The 25,212-nt window shown below is 40.4% G+C and overlaps 1 pseudogene across 1 annotated transcript; it reads left to right on the forward strand.

The window, feature by feature from the left end:
* Positions 1-1,759: 1,759 nt before the first annotated feature.
* Positions 1,760-25,194, forward strand: LOC113010558 (uncharacterized; annotated as a pseudogene). Its single transcript, XR_013906514.1, has 3 exons — positions 1,760-2,491; positions 15,685-15,787; positions 16,235-25,194. The product of XR_013906514.1 is annotated as an uncharacterized LOC113010558 (transcript).
* The last annotated feature ends 18 nt before the right edge of the window (positions 25,195-25,212 follow it).

The raw sequence follows: 25,212 nt of genomic DNA on the forward strand, positions 1-25,212 counted from the left end.
TGATCCGTGCTTTGAGTTCACGGCCTTTTTCCACTAGATTCTGAAGCTGCAGGTTTTGTCTCTCTCCAAACAATATTGACTAAACCAGCAGCTAAAGAAGATCCAACCCTTCACATAAACATCGTCATGAACTTTTTTCTGTTTTACTTCCACAACAATAAAATCACACTTCATGCACAGCTCTCTCCCTCTCTCTCTCTTTCTGTCTATGTGTACTTCAAGAACAGTTTCCCGTCAAAAAAAATCAGTTTTCTGCATTATTCGCTTGTTTATTACGCACAAGTCTACCGTTGTTTACAGCGCTGTCGGCCTCTGTTTTTTCCCTTTTACCTAATTTTGAAAAGAAAGTCTCATTTCTGCTGTTCAATAGGCTACTGAACAAATTCAAACTTTTTAAAATTATGCGAAATTTCAAAACGCTTAGCCGTGTCTCTAATAAAACCTCTGTAACTTTGCTCTGCTTCACTTCAGCAGCATCAGCTAAGGTTCATATGTTGATTAATGGTTTTCTTTCGTTTTCGATGTACTGCTGAATATTTTTATAAAATCCCAGGCCAGGAAAATCAACTTCGTGTTTTTCTGTGTTTTATCCTCAGCTACTTTGACACAAAGGCATCTGCTGTGATGCTCACACCTTTGATAGAGTCTAGCAAGTGTCAGCTTTTTTTATAGATATAAAAATATGGAAATGTATTGATGCAGGACCTGAAGGATGATATATGGAATGTGGAATATCTGTCCATGCAGACAATATTGATTTGTAACTTAAAATTTGTTATTTTAACTAATAATCTTGTCAGCATAAAGTTCTTTATTTGGAGCACAGATCTACAAGAAAGATAAGTTACTGAAACGCACTTGTGCTTAAATTCCATATGACTCTTTGGCAATATTGTGAGTAATGTTAAACTTAAATATCATCTCTGCCTCCTGATCTGTTTCCTGCTGCCTGCCACTGAAGGCAGTGGGGAGAGGTAACAATTCAGCAGTGCATTTACAGTGGCATATAATGTCATCTTTTCTCATTACAGTCCACTTTGACCAGCAGGTTTGTGACAGTTGGCTTAACATACCGAGCCAAGGAATCTAAATATACATTTGGCATCTCAGTGGGGCTACCAAAAATCATCACCTCAGTCTTTTTATCATTGAATTTTAAAAAGTTAAGAGACATCCAAGCCTTAATGTCATCAAGACACTGAAGTAATGGTTGTATGGAATATGTGCCTTTTTTATGTAGAGGGACATATATCTGACAGTCATCAGCATAGAAGTGAAATGCAATGCTGTGTTTTCTCAGTATAGATCCAAGAGAGAGCAGATACAAAGAAAAGAGAAGGGGGCCTAGAACTGAGCTCTGTGGGACACCACACAAGAGAGGAGCGGAGGACGACACATGGTCACAGAGACTGACACAAAATGTTTGCCCCGCCAAGTAGGACCTGAACCACTCAAGTGCCCACCCAGTGCTCCAAATGACAGAGTAAAATGCATGATCCACTGTATCAAATGCAACTGTCAAATCTAAAAGTACAAGAACAACACAGTCCCCAGCATCAGTGGCTAAAAATATGTCATTAAAAACTTGTAAAATGGCTGATTCAGTGCTATGAAAGGGTTTAAAACCAAATTGGAAAACGTGTAAAACATTTTGCTTTTTCAGGAAGGTCATTCATTGACTGTCAACTCTCTTTTCAAGAATTTTGGAAAGAAAAGGTAGTTAGAAGAAAGGCCTGTAATTTGCAAGAATCGTAAGATCAAGAACAGGTTTTTTTTAAACAGGTGTTTGACTACAGTATGTAAAAATTTTGGGGGCTACATCTGACAATGTGGATGACAAAAATGACAAAAATGGATTGAAACTGAAAAATGGTTTGAAACCGAAAAAAAAAAATGTAAGCGAAAACAAAAAAATTACAGTTTCAATTAATTGTTTTTCACTATCAATTTTTTTTCGGTTTCAAAACAAGATTTTTCAGTACATTTATTTCAGTTACAATATTTTTTTTCGGTTTCAATATTTTTTTTCGTTTTCGCTTCAAGGTGGCATCGTTCTGATTCCATATTGTCCTCCCCACGATGACGTTTTCATCGAGGCCAAGGAAAAGAGTTTAGGAAAAGGAGATTGGCGCTACTTTTGAAATAACACTCCACTGGGTTACGTTGTGCAGCTGAGTCACGTGACCGCACAGCAACAAATCACAGCGGAGTCAGATAAAGGGGGCGGAGCAAACTGTGTGTGCAGGAGAGGAGTCGAGCAGAGAGAGCTGCTTTTCTATGAAACGGTTGTAAAGTAGTAAACTTACTGGAACATATACCACTACCAACGTTGGGATTCATTTCTGCATCGATCTGCACACCCTTGTCTCCTGGATCGTAGCTGAGATCAGCGTGAACCACGTGGATCTCTGCTCCCTGATCTGTTTCCTGTTTTTGGAAAGAGTTCCAGCTTCATCACGGAGTTTCTCTCGGTTTGTGGGCTCGTCTAAAGGTAAGCATCGAGCTAACTTTAATGTGGGTTCAGTTTATGTTGAGTTTAGCTCTGTTGAGAATAATAGATTGCTTGGTAGACATTGGAGTTAGACAGACTGTAGAGTTTGTGATTGCTTGCAACATCATAATATGGCGGTTGCTGGGGGGAAAGAATACATAAAGAAAAATAGTCTTTGAATATGAACAAAAGGATGGGGTGCAGGGCAGGAGAACAACCAACCCCCACCCCAGGACATGAAGCCACAGGTACAGGCCTGGGGGAGCGCAGTAGTGGAAGCTTGCTGAGAAGGAGGCCAAAAGGCTTTGGAGCGTGATGTCACAGGGGTGGGCGTGGAAAGGATTTTGGCCTGACGCGCCATTTTCTGGGGCAAAGCTCAAATATGGGCTCAAAATGTGATCATAAATATTTTGTACTTGTAAATCAGGATTTGTATGTGTATGTGTTTACGACTGTGCGTAAATCCCCCCTAATATTGGTATGATCTGAGCTCAGGCACTAAGCAGGACGGGGCAGCTACTGCCTGCGAGTTAGTGAATGGTAAATGGCCTGTATTTAGAGAAACTGTGATATTCTGGATTAGGCTCTTTAAAAAGATCAGGACAGAAGGACGTGGATAGGTGCCTTTATTGAACAGCAGGACATCACACACTAACTTGTTGTTTTCTTAGCGTGCAGAAAACTACCCTTTTTGTTGTTATATAGGGTATGTTATGTAGGGTGGCTTTGGCTCAGGTGGTAGAGCAGGTCATCTACTGATCGGAAGGTTGGTGGTTCGATTCCCGGCTTCCCCTAGTCTGCATGCCAAATATCCTTGGGCAAGATAATAACCCGAAATTGCTCTCCGATGCATTCATCGGAGTATGAATGTGTGTGAATGTCAGTTGTGCTTGTGCGAATGGGTGTGAATGGGTGAATGCACAAGTTGTGTAAAGCGCTTTGAGTTCTCAGAAGAGTGGAAAAGCGCTATATAAGAACCAGTCCATTTACCATTTACTGGTCAACCAAGAACTAGCCCTGTAACAGGCACTTCTGTATTTTACCACTGGGGGGCAACAATTCACTCTATTACAAAACTGTTTTTGTTCATCTGTTTATTTTTTTATGAGCTTTGTTTGATTTGTTGAGTATCTGAGGCTGAGACCACGGGACTGTAAAAACATGATTGTTGGCCTGTATTTATATAGCGCTTTACTAGTCCCTAAGGATCCCAAAGCGCTTTACATATCCAGTCATCCACCCATTCACACACACACAGCCACCCTGGGGCGCACTGACAGAGGCGAGGCTGCCGACACTGGCCCTCTGACCACCACCAGTAGGCAACGGGTGAAGTGTCTTGCCCAAGGACACAATGACCGAGACTTTCCAAGCCAGGGCTCGAACCGGCAACCTTCCGATTACAAGGCGAACTCCCAACTCTTGAGCCACAATCGCCCCGCAGTGACGATGTGATGGGATTTCCGGCTCTTTCAGCTCGGCTCACTAAAAAGAGCCGGCTCTTTCGGCTCCGAACCGGCTCTTTTCGGTTGTTTTGTTGCTTTAATTAATTTATTATTAACAAAAATATAAAATTATGCACAAAAGGAATTACTAATGTAAAAAAAAGAAGTGGTTTTATTTATATATGTTTATATATAAATATATGCGGATGTATATGCATGTACAAACTCCAAAACACATTTCTAGCGTTAACTGAACTTTCAAAACCGCTACCTAGATCACTTAAATTACACAATTGAAAGCATGTGTGTATTGTTTATGTATTTATACACAAGCAGTCCAGCCCTTCGACATCCGTTGGTGATCATGGATGTTTTCACACTTTTCCACGCTGTCAGATTCCAATGGTGGAGTTGAGCATAACTTGCTTTTCGCAAGTTTATCGCCGCTCGTCATCCACGACTCCCGCTGAACGCGTAGCGTTAATTTGAAGTTTGTTTTTTGTGCTACTTGTACAGCACTATGTTGCCTGGCGGATGGACACGTGACCAACATACCACTCTTGAACCCCGATACTGTGTGTCTGATCACATGCCCTTCCGCCAGGCAACGTAGTGCCGTACAACAGCGGAACAAACAAAACAAATTGTCTTACGATATGATAAAAATCATGGACAATCCATAGAAAAGCCGCACCTGACTAAAAGCCGCAGGGTTCAAAGCTTGTGCAAAAAGTAGCGGCTTATAGCCCGACAATTACGGTAGTCTGATTTGATGTTACAATTAAAAAAGTGTATCTGTTTTGATCTGAAGAGTATGTAAATATCTGGTTTCAACTGTATATTTGATGATTGTCAGCACAAAGAGGGAGAGAGAGGAGAATGAGGACAGAACAGTAAGGGAACAAGAACAGGTGAGAAACACATGTTAGTCAAATGGTTGTTTACCAAAATCCGTATCATAGGTACTTGTGTATCTCGTACCTGGGGCCTGTTCTTCGTACCTCGCTAAGTAGGTTAGCCGGATTAGATTGTTGACGATTTCGCGTGATCCTGGATCAGTCGGTTCTCCGAAGCTCATCCGGGACTTGCTGTCATAGCAACAGAGCCGTAAGCGTAAACCTGCTCGGGAGCAGGTTTACTTTATGTAAACAGGATTAGATCGCGGCCACGCAGGTATGTCCGCTTCATTTATACGAAAGCAACAGCGATATTTCTCCACTGTTTCACCATAAATAAATATTATCAATGTAACTAAAGATAATGCAGCACTTGATCCTTTTATTGATGTCACACAGATACATACAGGTCATTTCCTAAAAAAGGGAAATGAACTATTAACATTCTATTACATGTATGTGATTATTACAGATGTAATTCATATTTCAGAGTAGTAATTGTAAATTACTTCGTGTAATCAAGATGAGAGACCACGGCTATAAAAGCGAAGGTGGATTTGGGAAGCCTGTCGCAGCCATGTCCTGTCCGTATACGCGACCAACCCATTGCGGAAGGTGCAAGATTGATAAGGAGAGTCCTCAGAATTCAGCGTATATTGCGGGATAGACAGGATCCTTTAGCTCAGCGCGACAGTGTGCTCATAGAGAGATATCGATATTCCCGTGAGGGTATTATTTACTTAACCAACTTGTTGACGAGGGGGTGCAGGACCACCACCTGTCTTTTTTTCCTCTGCCCTTTTCTTGGTTGCTGTTATGAACAAACTAACAGAGTATTACAGGCCAGTATTACCTTGCCAAGAGACGCAAAGCAATCTAAGATTACCATTCTGTAGAATACTCCTGTATTCCACTTTTACTTGTTCCCATGTTCTTGTGGGTCCTGTTGTGGCTCTAATGTGAAAGGGGATATAATATAACATATTATAATATAATATAATGCCATATGATATTGGACAATATAGTGTCATATGATAGATCTACCCTACCGCCTACTGGTGTTGGCCAGAGGGGCCGATGGCGCGATATGGCAGCCTGGCTACAACCGTAGCTGCCTCCACCAGTGTGTGAATGTGGGAGTGAATGAATAGTGGTATCGTAAAGCGCTTTGGGTGCCTTGGAAAGCGCTATATAAATCCAATCCATTATTATTATTATTATTATTATTAAATTACCTACGAGTTTGATTTGTCAGCAACTTTCTGCCAGCCCTCTCTCCTTGCTTTTGCAGCCTTTGCAGTGTTCTCTTGCGTTTTAATTAAACTCTGAAACTCCTGAAATCCCTCACTCATGAGTTCTTGCTCTGCTGCCGGAAAATACCGAGCACGCCCCTTCGACATTTTCGCCGACCAATCAGCGGGTTGCCGATCAATGTTTCTACTATCGATGCGTAGCCCCTTTTACGACACCCAGTGATGTCACATTCCTGCGTCCAGCTGTAGTAATCGTCAACAGCAGGTGTGTTCGGGGAACCGGATTAGCGAGCTCACGGTTAGCGCGATGATTTGATCTTGGATGTGTCATTTGATCTTGGATGTAGTAAGCGACGTACGAAGAACGGGCCCCTAGTGTTTCTTTTCAGGTTTGTTATTTTTCAAGTTATATATTTATTAAGTTATGCAGGCATATGAAGGTTAAATAATTAAATAAACTTTTCTGAATCTAAATAGTGTACTTTTGGTAGAATTAAAAAAATAAGTGTAGTGCGGGTCTATGATGATTTTTAGTGCTACTATCATCTAGTTCTGATTCTGGTTCTGTCTTGGTTAAGTCCTAAGTGGTCCTGATTTTGAACTGTTGTAGTCCTGTTTTAATTCTGGATCAGTTCTGGATCTGGTTGAATTGTGGTTTAGTCCTCGTGTCTTGATGCAGCCCCAACTTTGTTCTGCCTTGCTGCTTAATTAAAAAACTAGTTTAAGGTGTCCTGCATATGTGATACATATTTTCTCCTATATGAATTCATTCTTTTTTGAACAAAATTCATAAGAAAGCCTATTAATCTTTCAGTCATTTCTACCCTCACTTAATTTCCTTTTGCTGCTCAGCTCTCACACAGTGGCTCAGTTATGCTCCAATTAATCTTTCAGTAATGTCTACCCCCCCCCCCCCAAAAAAAAAGAAGAAGAAAAAAAGAATCCCACATCCATACTACCCTTTAGGGCTAAGCCCCGGGTGTTTCAGATGTCTGCTTCCGAATGAAATACGGCAGTGGAGTAAAGACCCAGAGTACTTACCGCCACTGTCCTACCCCGATATCTTCACGTATCTTGTTAACCCTGACCCTAACCCTCACGTTCGGATTTCGGAGTGCCCTATGTTTAACGTTGGTAACCAGTCTGGATTTGTTTGATTCATTTCATAGGCAGGCTTCCCTACAGTTGTGCGAAAGAGTTAGCAAATCGTTACATAGCACGTATGTCTGTCTCCACAGTCACTCAATTCTATGTTTGTTTGCAATTTCTATAATCTCCAAGAACCCCAACGATAATATTATTAAGCTATAAAGAGTGATATGAACGTACAGAACTTGCCGGAGTAAAAATGTCTGGAGCACACCAACAGATATCTGGAGATGGAAGCAAACTGGATATCAAGCTGTCGCATGGCTGCTATCCAGGCTAGATGCTTTCGTTTTGTAAGGTCCGCTATATAAGCTCCCTCATGATGCTTCCAGGTTGGGAAAGAAAAAAAAAAGACAAACCTTTTTTAAGCTTATTCCACAGCCGGCAACACAGCAAGTACGAACCATGGCTGTTGTGTGTGCCTTCGCTCCTTTTTTGCTTGCGCTTTGTTTGGACCCGGAAAATGGCGCATCAGGCCAAAATCCTTTCCACGCCCACCCCCGTGACATCACGCTCCAAAGCCCTATGGCGGTGACAACTCTTCCACGGTAGCAGGTAGGATTTTTCTATTTTTGTTGACGGCTAGTTTTACCTTTCCATACGGATGGTCTGTTTATGTTTTGATCAAGAGCCTTTTTTGGGCACCTGAAGAGGAGAAGTCCATCTTATGGCCAACCTCTGACTGTATCTTGGTCATATTACCCAGCAAAACCCAGTATCCAAGTTCATCTGTAACAGTCCTTTTATATACTACAGGAAAAATGAAAATAAATAGTTTATTTTGATGCATTATAATATTTCCAACAGTGTAATTTCAGTTCTAAGGATCCCAGAAACAATACGGAAAAGCATAAAGTCAAACATCATCATCATCATCATCATCATCATCATCATCATCATCATCATCATCATCATCATCATCAATTTATTTATTTATTTATTTATTTATTTATATAGCACTTTAAAAACACACCTGGTTGACCAAAGTGTTGTACAATACTAATATGCACATGACTTTTATGAACATCAACATAGGCTTATAAGGCCCACAAAAATGACGTCACTTCCGGTTTCGGGCAGGTAATGGCGGACATGCAATACTTTGCACTGATGTATATGCCAACGTAAGAAGTGTTATGAACATCGGCAACGCGTGTTTCTGGAATATTATGTTTTTGTTGCTGCAAGTGCTTCTTATGCAAATTTTTCTAAAGCTATACAGGGAGTGCAGAATTATTAGGCAAATGAGTATTTTGTCCACATCATCCTCTTCATGCATGTTGTCTTACTCCAAGCTGTATAGGCTCGAAAGCCTACTACCAATTAAGCATATTAGGTGATGTGCATCTCTGTAATGAGAAGGGGTGTGGTCTAATGACATCAACACCCTATATCAGGTGTGCATAATTATTAGGCAACGTCCTTTCCTTTGGCAAACTGGGTCAAAAGGAGGACTTGACAGGCTCAGAAAAGTCAAAAATAGTGAGATATCTTGCAGAGGCATGCAGCAATCTCAAAATTGCAAAGCTTCTGAAGCGTGATCATCGAACAATCAAGCGGTTCATTCAAAATAGTCAACAGGGTCGCAAGAAGCGTGTGGAAAAACCAAGGCGAAAAATAACTGCCCATGAACTGAGAAAAGTCAAGCGTGCAGCCGCCAAGATGCCACTTGCCACCAGTTTGGCCATATTTCAGAGCTGCAACATCACTGGAGTGCCCAAAAGCACAAGGTGTGCAATACTCAGAGACATGGCCATGGTAAGAAAGGCTGAAAGATGACCACCACTGAACAAGACACAAGCTGAAACGTCAAGACTGGGCCAAGAAATATCTCAAGGCTGATTTTTCTAAGGTTTTATGGACTGATGAAATGAGAGTGAGTCTTGATGGGCCAGATGGATGGGCCCGTGGCTGGATTGGTAAAGGGCAGAGAGCTCCAGTCCGACTCAGACGCCAGCAAGGTGGAGGTGGAGTACTGGTTTGGGCTGGTATCATCAAAGATGAGCTTGTGGGGCCTTTTCGGGTTGAGGATGGAGTCAAGCTCAACTCCCAGTCCTACTGCCAGTTTCTGGAAGACACCTTCTTCAAGCAGTGGTACAGGAAGAAGTCTGCATCCTTCAAGAAAAACATGATTTTCATGCAGGACAATGCTCCATCATATGCGTCCAAGTACTCCACAGCGTGGCTGGCAAGAAAGGGCATAAAAGAAGAAAAACTAATGACATGGCCACCTTGTTCACCTGAGCTGAACCCCATTGAGAACCTGTGGTCCATCATCAAATGTGAGATTTACAAGGAGGGAAAACAGTACACCTCTCTGAACAGTGTCTGGGAGGCTGTGGTTGCTGCTGCACGCAATGTTGATGGTGAACAGATCAAAACACTGACAGAATCCATGGATGGCAGGCTTTTGAGTGTCCTTGCAAAGAAAGGTGGCTATATTGGTCGCTGATTTGTTTTTGTTTTGTTTTTGAATGTCAGAAATGTATATTTGTGAATGTGGAGATGTTATATTGGTGTCACTGGTAAAAATAAATAATTGAAATTGGTATATATTTGTTTTTTGTTAAGTTGCCTAATAATTATGCACAGTAATAGTCACCTGCACACACAGATATCCCCCTAAAATAGCTAAAACTGAAAGCAAACTAAAAACTACTTCCAAAAACATTCAGCTTTGATATTAATGAGTTTTTTGGGTTCATAGAGAACATGGTGGTTGTTCAATAATAATATTATTCCTCAAAAATACAACTTGCCTAATAATTCTGCACTCCCTGTATGTGGAAGGAAACCGTGACCTAGGACAAGCTAATGGCATAAGATGTAAGTACAACTCCTCCGGTTTCACATGCCAAAAAAATAATTTTTGGTTCCAGTTCTACAGGGATTTAAAAATAGGTAAAACGGAGTGCCTTCTCCGACCGGTTGTAAAGGGTTAATTATATATTTTATGTAATAATTTATAAAATTTGGGTTAAAAACGATAGAAGACAAATGGCACTAGACACTTTTCTATTGTCCACATGATAGTGCTGGGCGATATGACGATATCTAATGACTTGTGCGCGCTGACTCCACTGACAAGGTACGAAAAAATGTCACGCTACGTCAATAGCGGTAGGTCTTCGGGGATTCTACGTCACGGCTGTATTTCATGCGGGTCCACATTTCCAACGCACGCTATTTTCTGCAAGTGCTGCTGCTTCGCCTCACAACGCAATCAGTCTCTATACAGTCTCTTCTATTTTGAGCTACTTTTAAGCATCTTTCTTGTAGTCGTCGTTACAACACAGTGTGTTTGTTTTGATTCATTTCCCCGGAAGATGGCGCAGCGTTCCCAGCGTTCTGTGATGTCAACTCCAAAGCCCTATAAAGAGAGTAGTGGAAGCCTACCGCGAAGGGTGCGAAAGGGCTACATTTTCTTGCTTGTTCAATTATTTCCATCATGCTTTGACTGCGGCTGTAACCAGACCTATTCCAGCAGGATTTGTAAAAAGTGTTTTGCCAGACACACAAAGCCGGACAACTTTTGTTCTGAGTCTAAGAAGCTTAGAGAGAAAATGATCGGACTTCTCATGTGGCTAGGTGCTGTTGAGGTTCACTTTCTCTTGACTTCACCGATTCTTTTGATATTCCTGCTGGAGAAGAAGGGTCAGATGAGGCTGAAGTATGTTTCTTCAAAGCTTTATTACCACTGATCCCACTACATGCAGTCACAGCAAACACCAAGTGGTTCTGAGAAGTACTTCTCATACACACACCTTTATAGGCTGTATTCCAATTCAGGGTCTGCAGCCTTGGAGGATGCGGGCCACGCGGGAATCGTCCTCAAAGACCGAAAGTGAAATGCTTGTGTAATGGGACGGTCTGGCCTCCATGGTGCTGCTCAGGTTGCCTAGCAACCATGATACTAACCGCTGAAACGTTTCATACAGCATTGTTTGAAATGGAAGAGAAACAGTTTTTGTTCATCTGTTTATTTTTTTATGAGCTTTGTTTGATTTGTTGAGTATCTGAGGCTGAGACCGCGGGACTGTAAAAACATGATTGTTGGGCTTCATTTCTGTACTGAACAGTCATTTTAAGATTAGCTAGTAAATAACAATTAGCTAATGTTGTTCATGAGACTAAAGTTATCTCATGTTGGTGATGTAAATATTATACAGCCAATATTACAGTTATTATTATTATATTAATCATTATTAGTTATTACAGCATTGAACTTGAACTCTGTGTCAAATACTGAGCTTCAGTAAAGATTCAAGTTGCATTTATTTATGTCCTATCACCTTAAATCTTCACTCAAAGACAAGTATCTTTGACAGTGTTTTAGGGCTGCCACAAACGATTATTTTGATAGTCGACTAGTCACAGATTATTTTTGCGATTAGTCAACTAATCAGATCATCATCCATTGAACGTAAAACTACAGCTTATTGCACCAGCAGCATCTGCTCTTATATAACTATCATTAGCTTACAGCTTTAAGCTTTTAAGGTGCTAACTAAAAATAAAGACAAGATGATAGTTTATTAAATTTTAATGAAATTTGCAGATTGTTTCAGTGAAGTTTAATAAACTCCTTGCTATCTAAAATATAACAGGACACCGGAGTAAATTCTCCAGCATCTCACACTTCTGATGATCAGCTGTCTGCTTGAAGTTTATTCAGCTGTGTAAGAACTATAACTTTAATCTCAGCCAAACTGATTTACTCAGGAACAAATAAAATACTGAAAAAAGCCAAAAAAATAACATTGTTAAGTTATCTAAGTGACTCATATATCATGTTTAACCTGAGTAGCGAAAGACGGCGGTGGGTTTAAAAACGATTTGCCGGGAGTCCAGTGATCTCATGGCTCTAGCGAGCCTTGCCCCCGGCTAGCTATCGAGCTAGTGGGTAACAGACGTCTCCGAAAACGTCGGAGCGCTTTTGAAAATATGTGGTGTCTTGATAAACTGAGCAGATATTTGAGGTTTACACAGCTACATTCTCGCCTGAAAACATGTTAAATGTTTATTTTGTGACCCAGAAAGAATAATAAGAGTAATATTAAAGCTAACTAGCTGCCGCCATTGTTGGAAACTGAGCTGGGCTCAGTGTTGCCAACTCCTCAGTAAGGAAAATCGCTATTGGTTGTCCAAAAAAGTCGTTAGAAGTCGCTAAATTATGTCATCGCCTAATTTGCATAATTGGTCATGCTAATCTAATTGTAACCTATGTTGTTGGAGAGAGAAATAACATCATGGAAGAGACATAAAGTGAGTAAAAACGTCCTAAATGCAGTTAGTTTATTTAGAACTACAAATTAAATTTCTTTTAGCAATTATTGTTTTTTTTAATGTCACAATTCCAACCCTGCTCCTTTGCCCGGGCTTGGACCGGCAAAAGTAACCCGAAATAGGCACTCTGGTGGAGTTACTTTGTGTGTGTGTTTATAAGTAGTTTTAAACCTTGTGATTCACAAAACAGCATAAGAGTAAAAGAAGAACTGACTGCGTTACAGCACCCGCTGCTTGTTGAGAGTAGCGCTTTCACGTCTTTTTTAAGGGGTCTGAAAACTCTCTAAATATAGCGACCAAGTTGCTAAGTTGGCAACACTGGCTGGGCTGCGCTATGAATTCTGACTGGGACGGAGCTACTACTTCTTCTTCGGGGTTTAACGGCAGCTGGCATCCTTGTACATGCAGTGCTGCCATCTTCTGTTTCAGTCCGTTATTACACTCTTAAATCCTGTTACTTATTCCTGCGTCTTTTGGGATCTTACAAAGCTTCAAACGACGCGTCGACTATTAAATCAGTCGTCGACGATTTTGATAGTCGACGTAATCGTGACTAGTTGACTAATCGTGGCAGCCCTACAGTGTATATATAGATGTATCGGAATCGGAATAGTGTTTATTGGCCAAGTATATGTGCAGACACATACAGGGAATTTGGTTTCAGTAGATGGTGGCTCTCAAGCACAGCAATGTAAATCACACACACACACACACACACACACGTGTCTATATATACACATACATACACAAAGCTGTGTAAACCAACTATAAATAACGAACCTAAACTTATATACATAAAATACAGAAATGAATGAGGTGGAATGAATACTACAAAATGTACATAAGGTGCAGCTGCAGTCTGGCAGTGGGAGCAGTGTGACAGGTCAACTGTTAAGAAGGGAGATGGCGAGGGGAAAGAAACTGTTCCTGTGTCGGGTGGTCCTGGTCTGCAGGCTTCTGTACCGTCTGCCAGAGGGCAGCAGATCAAAAAGTCTGTGTGCAGGGTGTGAGGGGTCTGTGATGATTTTCCCTGCCCGTTTCCTGGTTCTTGAGAGGTACAGATCCTGGATGGAGGGCAGGGGGGTGCCGATGATCCTTTCTGCTGCCCGTACAGTCCGCTGCAGTCTGCTCCTGTTCTGTTTAGTGGCTGCTCCATACCAGACGGTGATGGAGGAGCACAGGACAGACTCAATGACCGCAGTGTAGAACTGGATCAGCAGCTCCTGTGGAAGAATGTATCATATATAAGATACAAATATTGTTATTTCATTTTGTTGGCATTACTAAATTTGGCTCAGTTCTTACATATATTTGTAACAATATATGTAGATTAATGTTGTTCGTGTGTAATTTACGTTGAGTAGGCTAACCACGTTATTACATTAATGCATGTAAGGTGAACTAGCAAACACCGTCATAGTTACATGGCTTTCTTCTTGTCTGATGGCAGATACTCCCTTCACCCTGGCCAAAAAGGCTAAAATGACCAAAGAAAAAATGGAAAACGGCTAAACATGAGAGGGTTTTGGACAGAGTTTGTGTTTTTTCCATTGTTTAAGCACTGCTTCCAGCCAAGAGTGATACCATATATGCCCTATGGCTGCAGAAAAGGCTAACATTGTTATCTTTTTACAAAAAAAACAGCTGAACATGAGAGGGTTTTGGACCAATTTTGTGTTCTCCATTCTTTAAGCACCAGTTTGAGTACCGTTTAAGCACTGGCACCGTTTCAAAAGTACCAGTTTGGTACTGGTATCGGATAGGGCTGCACGATTTTGCATAAAATGAGAATCACGATTTTTTTTCCTTAGAATTGAGATCACGATTCTCTCACGATTTTCTTTTCCAATATAAATATTTATTGCACTTATTAACTGCACATCAACTTCGTAACAGTTGAGACTGAACATAAAAACAATAAATAAACATAAAAACAACAAATGTCTCACATTTGTCGTTGCTGCAAAATGTTGTACTGCTTGAAATTCCGTCTCCACCGTTGCTCGACACTGCGTGTATAGAGCAGGTAGTGCAACAATAGAAAAATAGTTGTGGGACAGCACTGTGTAGCGTTTGTCTAGGGTGTTGATCGTTTCCCTAAATCTCTCATTTTGCACAGTGTTGATGGGAGCCATATCTTTGGTCAGGTGATAAGTAATGGCCTCTGTAATTTCTTTGTGCCTGCGGGAGTTCGACGGGTATAGGGAAGCGCTGTATAAGGTTCCCGTTATTGATGTTTGAGTGGTTGACCGGGATGGATTTTCTCCTGTCACTTTCTTGTCTTCCCTGACGTGCTCTCCGTTGTTTTTTCACTACTAATTTTAGCATCACACGGCACAGCTTCTGTATCACGTGGTATAAGGCTCCGCCCTTGTCATTTGTTCAGCACGAACAGTGAGCGCTTGTTTTCATGCAGATTACATCCCGGATCAAAATGCGGTACAGTCGTCGTCTTTTTTTTTCTTCTTTTTAAAAAATCGTTGTCATTTGGAAATGAGATCGCACAAAAGTATGAATCAAGATCGCGATTTTCTAACGATTAATCGTGCAGCCCTGGTATCGGATAAAACCTAAGCGATACCCATCCCTACATACAACCACCCTTTACCTTCCCATATGGAAAAGAAATAGTAAAAAATTATATGATTTACTCATGAAAGCGGCCACTTTCTCATTACTTTCATGTATTGTTTTAGTAAGTATCCAAAACATAGAAGTTTCATTATATAATTTTCAAGGGGTCTTATATCTGTTTTCACTCTTGTATGCTTTTCATACAAGTTTCACACAAGACGGATACAAACTTTATAAGATTTATATATATCCTTTCCATGTGGGTTGTCTGGGTGGAGTAGGTGGAATCTAATGAGGTGCTTCAGGTGGTACTGCTACCATTGAGTGTGAGCCGGACTTGTGGATCTATAGAAGTCCATATATACAGGGTGTAGCATCCACTGGGTAAAGGCAGTGATATGCAGGGGGGTCAGTGGCTTTTTCCCTTTCAGGTTCTTGTGACAACTGATGACTTTCTTGTTGTAGCTGCTTCTCAGTTTCCACATTGAAGTTTCATAGGTATTGTTGTCACTGAGGAGTTTAGTCATGTTTATTTGCTCTGCTTTTTTTTTTTTATCAGGGATAAAATACATATACTTTTTGTGTCCCAGCTGAGTAACAGGAGAAGAGTCTGGTGGAGCAACAGAGGAACAATTTCAGCCATTTGGACTCAGCTCAGCCACTACAGAGGAAAAAATGACTTCAACACAGAAGGTGAGAAAAATATCACAGTTACACTGTTATTGAAACTGCACAGCTTGTTGGTTTTTAAAAACATGTTAACAGCAGCTTTATCTTTTCCATCCCGGGCTCCTCCATATATACACAGAATCTACATTCACAAACAAAAAACTCAGATGTTACAAGAAGATACAAACATAATTTTTATCGGCACACATTGAAACAACAATAACAAAAATTGAACTCAATTTTTTATGAGTAAAATATTTTCTCCACTTATCAATATTTCTTCAATATGTATTTTTCGTTACGACTGTCATTGTAGCACATCATTGAAATGTGATACTATGACCAGAAGGTGGTGGAAACACACCTACAATGTGTTTGTTGACATGTTTGATTCCGCTAATAGAGGGAGTTTCAGTTTGTTCCACGACTGCATTTCACTCACTGCCTGTGTTTGTATCTCTGTCACTGCAGGACCAACATGGAGCGAGAAGTCAGCGCTCTCAGGAGGCCGACAAACCTCACAGAAGAAAGGGAGAGAAAACCTACAGCTGTGACTTGTGTGGAAAGTCTTTTACCCGGGCTGAAGGCTTAAAAAGACACCAACTCATCCACAATGGATTTAAACCTCACAGCTGTGACTTGTGTGGAAAGTCTTTTACCCGGGCTGAAGGCTTAAAAACACACCAATTCATCCACAGTGGAGTTAAACCTTACAGCTGCGACTTGTGTGGAAAGTCTTTTACCCGGGCTGGACACTTAAAAACACACCAACTCATCCACAGTGGATTTAAACCTTACAGCTGTGACTTGTGTGGAAAGTCTTTTACCCGGGCTGAAGGCTTAAAAAAACACCAAGTCATCCACAGTGGATTTAAACCTTACAGCTGCGACTTGTGTGGAAAGTCTTTTACCCAGGCTGGAAGCTTAAAAACACACCAACTCATCCACAGTGGAGTTAAACCTTACAGCTGTGACTTGTGTGGAAAGTCTTTTACCCAGGCTGAAGGCTTAAAAAAACACCAACTCATCCACAGTGGATTTAAACCTTACAGCTGCGACTTGTGTGGAAAGTCTTTTACCCAGGCTGGAAGCTTAAAAACACACCAAATCATCCACAGTGGAGTTAAACCTTACAGCTGCGACTTGTGTGGAAAGTCTTTTACCCAGGCTGGAAGCTTAAAAACACACCAAATCATCCACAGTGGATTTAAACCTTACAGCTGTGACTTGTGTGGAAAGTCTTTTACGTATCGTGAGGGCTTAAAACAACACCAACTCATCCACATTGTAGTTAAAGCACACTACTGTGAGTTGTGTGGTAAAGCTTTTGGTCAAAGTTGAAACTTACAGAAGCATCTAGTTACCCACTCTGGAATTAAGGCGTACAGCTGCAACTTTTGTGGAAAAGGTTTCAGTGAAAAACAGTACCGAAATAGTCACCTACGGATTCACACTGGAAATGATGTTTCCTGCTGTGACCAGTGTGGGAAACTGTTTACAACAGATGCACAGTTACAACAACACATGTTTAGCCACACTGAGGAGAGACCTTATAAATGTGACCTGTGTGAGAAGACTTTTAAATCTCCACATCAGCTGAATAAACACCAACAGATCCACACCAGAAAGTAACTCTACAAGTGCAGTTACTGTGAGGATGTATTTACCTTTTTATCCTGTATTTTTAACCTGATTGTTTGGAACAAGTTTGATCAGTAAACTCATGGAGTTATACTGAATGAACTGTTTGGGAAAATGAAGACTCATTTTCTCTCAGTAAGCTGAGTGTTATAATGTAAACAGTAAAAGTAATTGGACGTTGGCAGAGATGCTCTTTGTTTCAGGCGACATTCAGGATAAAAATAAATAAAGCAGAGCAACACAGATGGATCCAGTTCTCAGCCCTGTCGTCACTGTGGTGGTGGGAAAACGTTTCTCTGTGACCTTTGTGGAAAAACTTCCAATCATCAACGGGACCTAAATCCACATCAACGTAGCCACACTGGAGAAAAAATGAACTACTGCAAAGAATGTGGGAGAGGCTTCCACGCACCAAGTGCATTAAAAATACATGAACTATTCCACAGTGTGTTCAAAAAGCACATGAAATGAAAAAGCATAAGGGAATCCACACAGGAGAGACACCATACAAGTGCAGACACTGTGACAAAAGCTTCTCACAATCAGGTCATCGTAACAAACATGAACATACACACATGGAAGTGAACTTCAGCTGTGACCAGTGTGACAAGAGTTTCAGGAATCTCAGTTCATACTCCGAACACAAACGATCCCACACTGTAAATAAACTGTTTCACTGTTACCAATGTGCAAAAACCTTCACTTCATTATCTGCTCTGTGCAAACATCAGCCTGATCATGCAGGACTGAAATCACTGGATCACAATGAATCTGAAGAGAGAGAAAGATCCTCTTCTGGTTTCAGGCTCAGACTTAAAAACCTTGAGATCAGGCTCCACAGAGTTCAGATGGAATCTCCTGTAAAGAGTGTCAGCTGATGCCACACTTGGATCTGATGAGGTAGCTCTGATTTCTGGAGCTGCAGTGAATAATTCTGAATGTTACATTTAGGAAGCTGCATGTATAGATATGTATATCAAGTTTATGTTTTTTCCTTTGAGGGATTTTAATTCTCTAAAATGTTATCCCTGTTACATTTTAACCTTTGTTCCCTTAGGACACAGTAGTGTTTAGTAGTTGTACTATTAAAGTTATAGGAATGTCTTTTCTTTCTTTTTTTTAACCAAACTGGTATTCTATCAAAAATCAAATATGGATATGTAAATCATTTCTTTTATTTGAACTTTTTTAGCTTTTCCAAAATTAACTTATTTTTTATGTATTCATTGCATGTTTCACCTCAGTTAAATTTCAATCCTTCATTCATATTTAAACTTTTGCTGTGGTAAAATCTTCTCTTAAATCCTTTTCTCCCAAAACAAGCAAATATTTTCACAGCAGTTGCTCTTAAAACTTCCAAAATGAACTAAATCTGTCCACCAGCTTTGAAACAACACCTGCTGTGACTTTATGTCCAGAAAAAAGAAACTCAAGCTGAACTGGTTTTGGGCTGTACTTCCATGTAATACCTTTTTTTTTTTCTTTTTTTTTTACCAGAAGATGGAGCAGTGATGCTGTGTAACCTTTATTTAATTAGGGAAAGAACACAATATTCACAGTGGCAGCAAAGAACTGTTAAAAGTTAAAAACAGCAGCACGCATCAGAACCATTTTAAAGATTACAGGTGACTACTTTTAGTTAATTCAAACCCTATTAAACATCTATTTTTGGCTCCTCCTTTCACTTTAGTGTATTTACTGTATCCTTGAAGTCCACGTTGTTTTTTTAATGAATTCATTTTGATCCACATCCATTTTTAGTGGTACATGTGGAGGTTTATCAGAGGAGGAGACTTGGCTGCTCTCGGCACGGTTCCTGCAGCTCATTAAAAACTCTGAAATGATCTTCAAGGAAAAGATGATTAATTTTTCTTAAAAACAAGATGTGGGCATGAAGTTTTAACATGAGTGTGTTTAAGATGCATTGTGATTAGCATCTCACACGTTCCAATAAAGCAGATGTTCCTGCATTGCAACAGTAGTTTGCAGATGTGTTCATCCCCCGACCATCTGCAAGACTCTCATGCAGCACCAATTTGAAACGCAGCCTGGAAAGTGCGTTCATGGCCCTACAGGTTGCCTAAGCACAAGAGACAAATTGTGCAAAAGGAATTGGCTGAAATGGTGAAAATGCTGTTATCATAGGATGAAATGAGGATTTGTTCCTCAGTGTTTGGTCTCCTATGCTTACCTTTTCTCCAGATGATTTGTCGCAGTTGAGAGGGGCCGGTTGTCTTTAAGGTGCTTCCAGGTAATTAAGAAGTGAGTGCAGGGTTTTATACGATTCTGTGATGATTGTCAAAAAGTGAAGGTCTCATGAGAGAGTGATATTATACCCCTTATGTCAAACTGAGTGATTTATGGCCCCCCAATAAATTATTCATGAGCTCAGGAAGTAGGAAGTAATAAAGGAAGTAATAAAAATATGATATTCATAAAAATATGCTAGTTCATAGCTCATTGCTTCCTCCCCCCCCCCCCCCCCCAAAAAAACAACTAATTGATTATTTTCAAAGTTTCTTATATATCAAGTAGCATTCTTTTATTTTTTTTAAGCCATTAAAAAGTTTTTACTTTTTATGCTCAAAAAACGCCATCTGGTGGCGGGTCAGTGTGTATGCCCGAGACTGTGTGCCTCGGCGTGCACGGGTGCGCCCGTGTCTCCGGACCGTGCTCTCTCGGGCTCCGTGCTTATGTGTTTAAAAATCTGTTAAACCATTTTAAAATTGTTTAGTTTAACTTGTGCTTTTGTAACGTTCAGTATGGCCGGAAATACAGGCTGCATGCCTTGGGGCAAAACTTTATTTCGATTTATATGCATTTGTTCATTTAGAATAAAACTCATACTCAGAAAAAAACTCGCGATCCCCGCAGCCCCCTTAACCTAATCCTTAGAAACATAAGCAGGGAAAACTCCTTAAAAAACCCTCCGCGTTTTCTCCAAAACCCTAGAATAACTTGTTAGGTACCCCCTCTATTCCCAAAACCTTATATTCAATAACAGGGTAAATCCTGAAAAAATCCTTAGTCTTTTCTCAAATTGCCCCGCGGCTCCCACCCACCGAACAAAGCCAAAACTCCTTTAAAATATCCTCCGCGATTTCTCCAAAATCCCTAGAATAACTTTGTTAGCTACCCTCTATTCCCAAAAATCTTATAATCCAAAACAGGGGGAAAACTCCTTAGTCTTTTTTCTTCAAAAACTTCCCTCTTACTAGCAACCTCTAAAATTCAACGCACAGTCTAAGTTCTACCTCGCTCTTAATCGCCGACCCGCAACTGCTTCCAGAGCAGAGCACAATTTTTTCCTGCTTGTTCGCTCCCCGCTCTGCTCCCAAATGCGCTGCTTACCTTGTTTGAAAATTTCCGCTGGAGACCAACTCCCCCTGACTTCGCCCCGCTGCCAATCACATAACAATCGGGCGGCTCCCTTCGCACTCCGGTTAGCCAATCTGCTGCAGGTCCGATTTTATGATCTCCCGCTGAGGTTAAAACTGCCGTCGAGCTCCCAGAAGACCTCTGACTTCAGACATATCAACAACTCGCGCCGCTCAGACTGCTTGCGAGCTCGCAACAGCCACGAAACCAGGGATCAACAACAACTGCCTTCGCTTGCCCTATGTGCATATCACTCAGTAAGTGTTAATCTTCCCCCTCTAACTACATTTTCGCATTTTCCTTTTTACCATTCTGTCAAAAAAAGCTTTTTCATCTTCAAAAGCCATGCAAAATAGGCTCTGTAACACTTGGAATACACTTTTCAAAAATATACAGTGGGGCAAAAAAGTATTTAGTCAGCCACCGATTGTGCAAGTTCCCCCACCTAAAATGATGACAGAGGTCAGTAATTTGCACCAGAGGTACACTTCAACTGTGAGAGACAGAATGTGAAAAAAAAATCCATGAATCCACATGGTAGGATTTGTAAAGAATTTATTCGTAAATTAGGGTGGAAAATAAGATAAGATAAGATAACCTTTATTAGTCCCACACGTGGGAAATTTGTTTTGTCACAGCAGATATCTCAGACTTGCACACATTTATTTTTTCGAGTTCGCCAAATTCTTCTCCACCAGTGCTTGAGCGATCCACAGGCAAGAACATCCGTCTCTCCACACGCGATAGACAGCCTCTGCTCTCTAAGCTAGATCAGCTCTGCGTGGATTTTGACCGCGAGTGACCGGATGTTGTTTCTGGCCTGAGTTTTCCTGAAATGCCGTGAGGCTCATTTGAAAGATTGCGCCCGAGACCAACTCCGCCTCCAAGGCATGCATATCTTTAGCTGCCACCAGTGAGATATCAGAGCCGGGCTCCACATATCCAATCAGGAGCACGAGGAATACAGATTTTGCAGACTCTCCAGAAATATACAAGTCCTTACCAACTGCTCTGCAACCCAGTGTTTCTAGTTTCTAGTCCCCTCACGAACTTATTGAGATATTTTTTATGAACCACCAAAAGAGCCATTTTACCCCCCAGTACAGAAGACTGCATCTGGATCTGAGGGCAGCAGCGGGGACAAATGATTGTAATGAAGCGATTGTCCATGTTCATGGCTGGTCTTAGATAATCGTGAGTTATTGTGTCTTATGGTGAAAAGTACATAGTTTTGCAAGAGGCATACAAGCACTGTGGAAAAAATGATCGTGTTTAAGTCCTCTAAAACTGTTTTTGTGAGCACTTTGCTCCCTATGTTATGCAGGGCTGTGCAGAGAGGTTTAAAGGGGCGGGTGCTCAAAGTTAAAAAGGGGCACATTGAACCAGGCTGAATAACAACAACACACATTCATCAAGAATCTAATATGGGCAAAAAGGCAGAGCAAACGTAGCCGATGCTTTACCTGATGGGTACAATGTTGCTGTTGAGGGGTTGCTGTGGATAGTGCTGGAGGGCAGGGCTGTGTTGATCTGAGACTGTAGACATTAAAAAGTCCATAGGAGAGATGGTAGCTGATTAAACAAGTGTCATGAGATAATAACAAAATGCAAAGATTGGTGACAGCGCTTGGAACCATAAGGCAACAAAAAACTGTGAGAAATAATTTAGGCTCTGCCTGTGAATCACTCTTTGCTTCTCTTCTTCCTTCCTTCCCATCATTTCATATATCACTCTCCACTTGCTTTCTATCTGAGAACAAGGCACAACTTGCTATTGCAATAAACTATAATCTAGAGATGGACCGATCCGATATTACGTATCGGTATCGGTCCGATACTGACCTAAATTACTGGATCGGATATCGGAGAAAAATAAAAAATGTAATCCGATCCATTAAATATCACGAAAGCACCTCGCAAAACTTGCAACACGCCGTAACTCACCTCAGAACGTTAGCAGTCGGAGCAGTATGCATCACGTGATAGAGCAGCTGTAGCATGCCGGAACTGTCGGTGGTCTGGATAGCATGTGGAGCTTCGCTAGCAACCTGGCATTTCATCTCCGACAAAGTTATCCCCGAGAGAAGTAAAGCAAGTGTGTAAGTCCATCTCTGAATGTTTGTAAAGCATTCCCACGTTAAGCTTAACAAGCGACTGCCTCTCGCTCTCCGGCTGCTACTTCAATCGTGAAACTGCTTAAATGATCAGCTGATCGGCTTTTCTGTCGCGAGTCCGTCTCTCTTGTTTGTTTTTGGCCCACTTTGCACCAGAAAGAGGAAACCAGCGGCTGAACAACAGCAGAACGTTTAAGCTTGATCAGCTGTTGTTAGAATTTATTTAATATTTCTTTCTACACCAGGATCTTTTTCTACGTAGCTGACGCTGGTAACTGTGCAGGGGCGGATCTAGCAAAGTTTAGCCAGGGGGGCCGATAGGGCATGAACAGGGAAAAGGGGGCACAAAGACATACTTTTCTTTCTTATTCTCATTTAAAATGTCGAGCTTTTAATAAATAATTATCTGACACCCAAAGTTTTAATTTGATGTAAAATGAATAGAAGTCAATTACTGTATATAGTGACTATTAAGTCTAATATATACCCTAGTAAGCTATAGTACTTTTTACTTTGGGAAGGTACCATCTGTACAGTCTGCAATTTTGTTGAAGAAAGATGTTGAATCTATTTAATATTTCTTGAAAAATAATTGATTTCTGTGCATTTTTTTTTTCACACTGCATCAAATTAAGGTTGATTACGTCGATTAAGCATCATGAGGTGGCGCGTGAGGGGTGGTTCCTTATTTTTTTTTTATTTATGTTTGTTGTTGCTGGGAGTTGGAACCCTATTAGTTAGGTTGCTTAATATTTACGCTAAGTACTCTTTAAAATACCAGAATAGGGAGGATGGTGTAGGTCTAAGTTTATTAGATTGATCAGTATTGCTGAACTATGAAATATTTTTTTTGTATACAGGTATAACAGAATAGCTTTAGTGTAGTTGTTGTTTTAAACTTGAGTATGAACTTGCAGACTTGCAAAATGCAGCAAGATATTTTAAAAAACAGTTTTGTTGATTAAAAAACACTATATCGGATTCATATCGGTATCGGCAGATATCCAAATTTATGATATCGGTATCGGTATCGGACATAAAAAAGTGGTATCGTGCCATCTCTACTATAATCTAATTATCCACACCTAACAACTCTTGCACTTAATCTAAAATAAAATTATGACAGAAAAATGTTATAGCACTGCCTTTAGTAGCCTCACACAGCTCCTACTGTTTCCTCCTCATGTCCTTACCAGCCATGTCTGGACAATGTTATATCATGAGTAATTTTTTTTTTTTAAATCCATCTAAATAAAACACACACACTGACATTTTAGACCTTCTTCAGAATACTGTATATACTATGGGCATCATGGTGCTGATCCAGAATCCTTACATATTTATTACTAGAGCTACAATAATAAAGCAAAGAGGAGGGGGAAGTAATAAATATGAAATAATGTATTTATGATGATTCCATTTGTTTCACTATCCACTCTGTGCAGGGCAAAGCTTGTTATATTTTTAAACTGTAGAGATACAATAATTTTACTGCTATAAAATCCAACTTTTGTCTTATTTAAAATATAAATCTAATATAATCTGCTTCTTAATGTATGTTCTTTAAAATACAGCGTGTTTTAAATATATTATAATTATAATAATGCATAATTATGTGGACATGCATATTAGATTGTTTTTTAGTGAAATATAATCCCTCCAGAAAGGCAGGAAAAGAACGGAAACTTACTTTAAAACTAAATATGTTCCCTAAAACGGTGACAGAGCTACAGACCCATGACAGCCTTACACAGGTAGCCAGCAGCTATGACCAGCACTACTTGTGCAGTTAATACAAGGACAGGTAATGTTTGTCGCGCTGTTGCACACACAGCACGCTCGTTTGTTTCAGTTCGTCAGTTGCAACAAGACAGCTTACCAACGTGTACGTAATAAGCTAATACTCCTGTGTGCTATACACTACAGTGTACGCTGTACACCTACTTACTGGTTTTGTCGCATCAGTCTGTGTCTCTGAGTTAACTTGTGTTTCTCTTACAGCTCCGGACCGCTAAAAATGCGGGTGCTCAAGCCCCTCTAGCCCCCCCCCCCCCCCCCCCTGCACGTGCCTGATGTTATGCTTTAAAAATATGATACATGTAATGTGATCATCAAAGAACATGATTTTTTTAAAAACTTTTATTCGTATGCTTTTAAAGTATGTCAGATTATCATAAAGCACTTATTTGTATGTTATAATGTTTTTCTTACACCATGTGTAATTTTTATAAACACCTTGTTCATTGTATCAATGTGTAATTATGTATCTTTGATAAATAAATAAAATATTTAATCTTGTATTTGTGTACTTCCTGG

Source organism: Astatotilapia calliptera, chromosome 3 (genome assembly GCF_964374335.1).
Source record: "Astatotilapia calliptera chromosome 3, fAstCal68.1, whole genome shotgun sequence".
Classification (NCBI taxonomy): Eukaryota; Metazoa; Chordata; class Actinopteri; order Cichliformes; family Cichlidae; genus Astatotilapia; species Astatotilapia calliptera.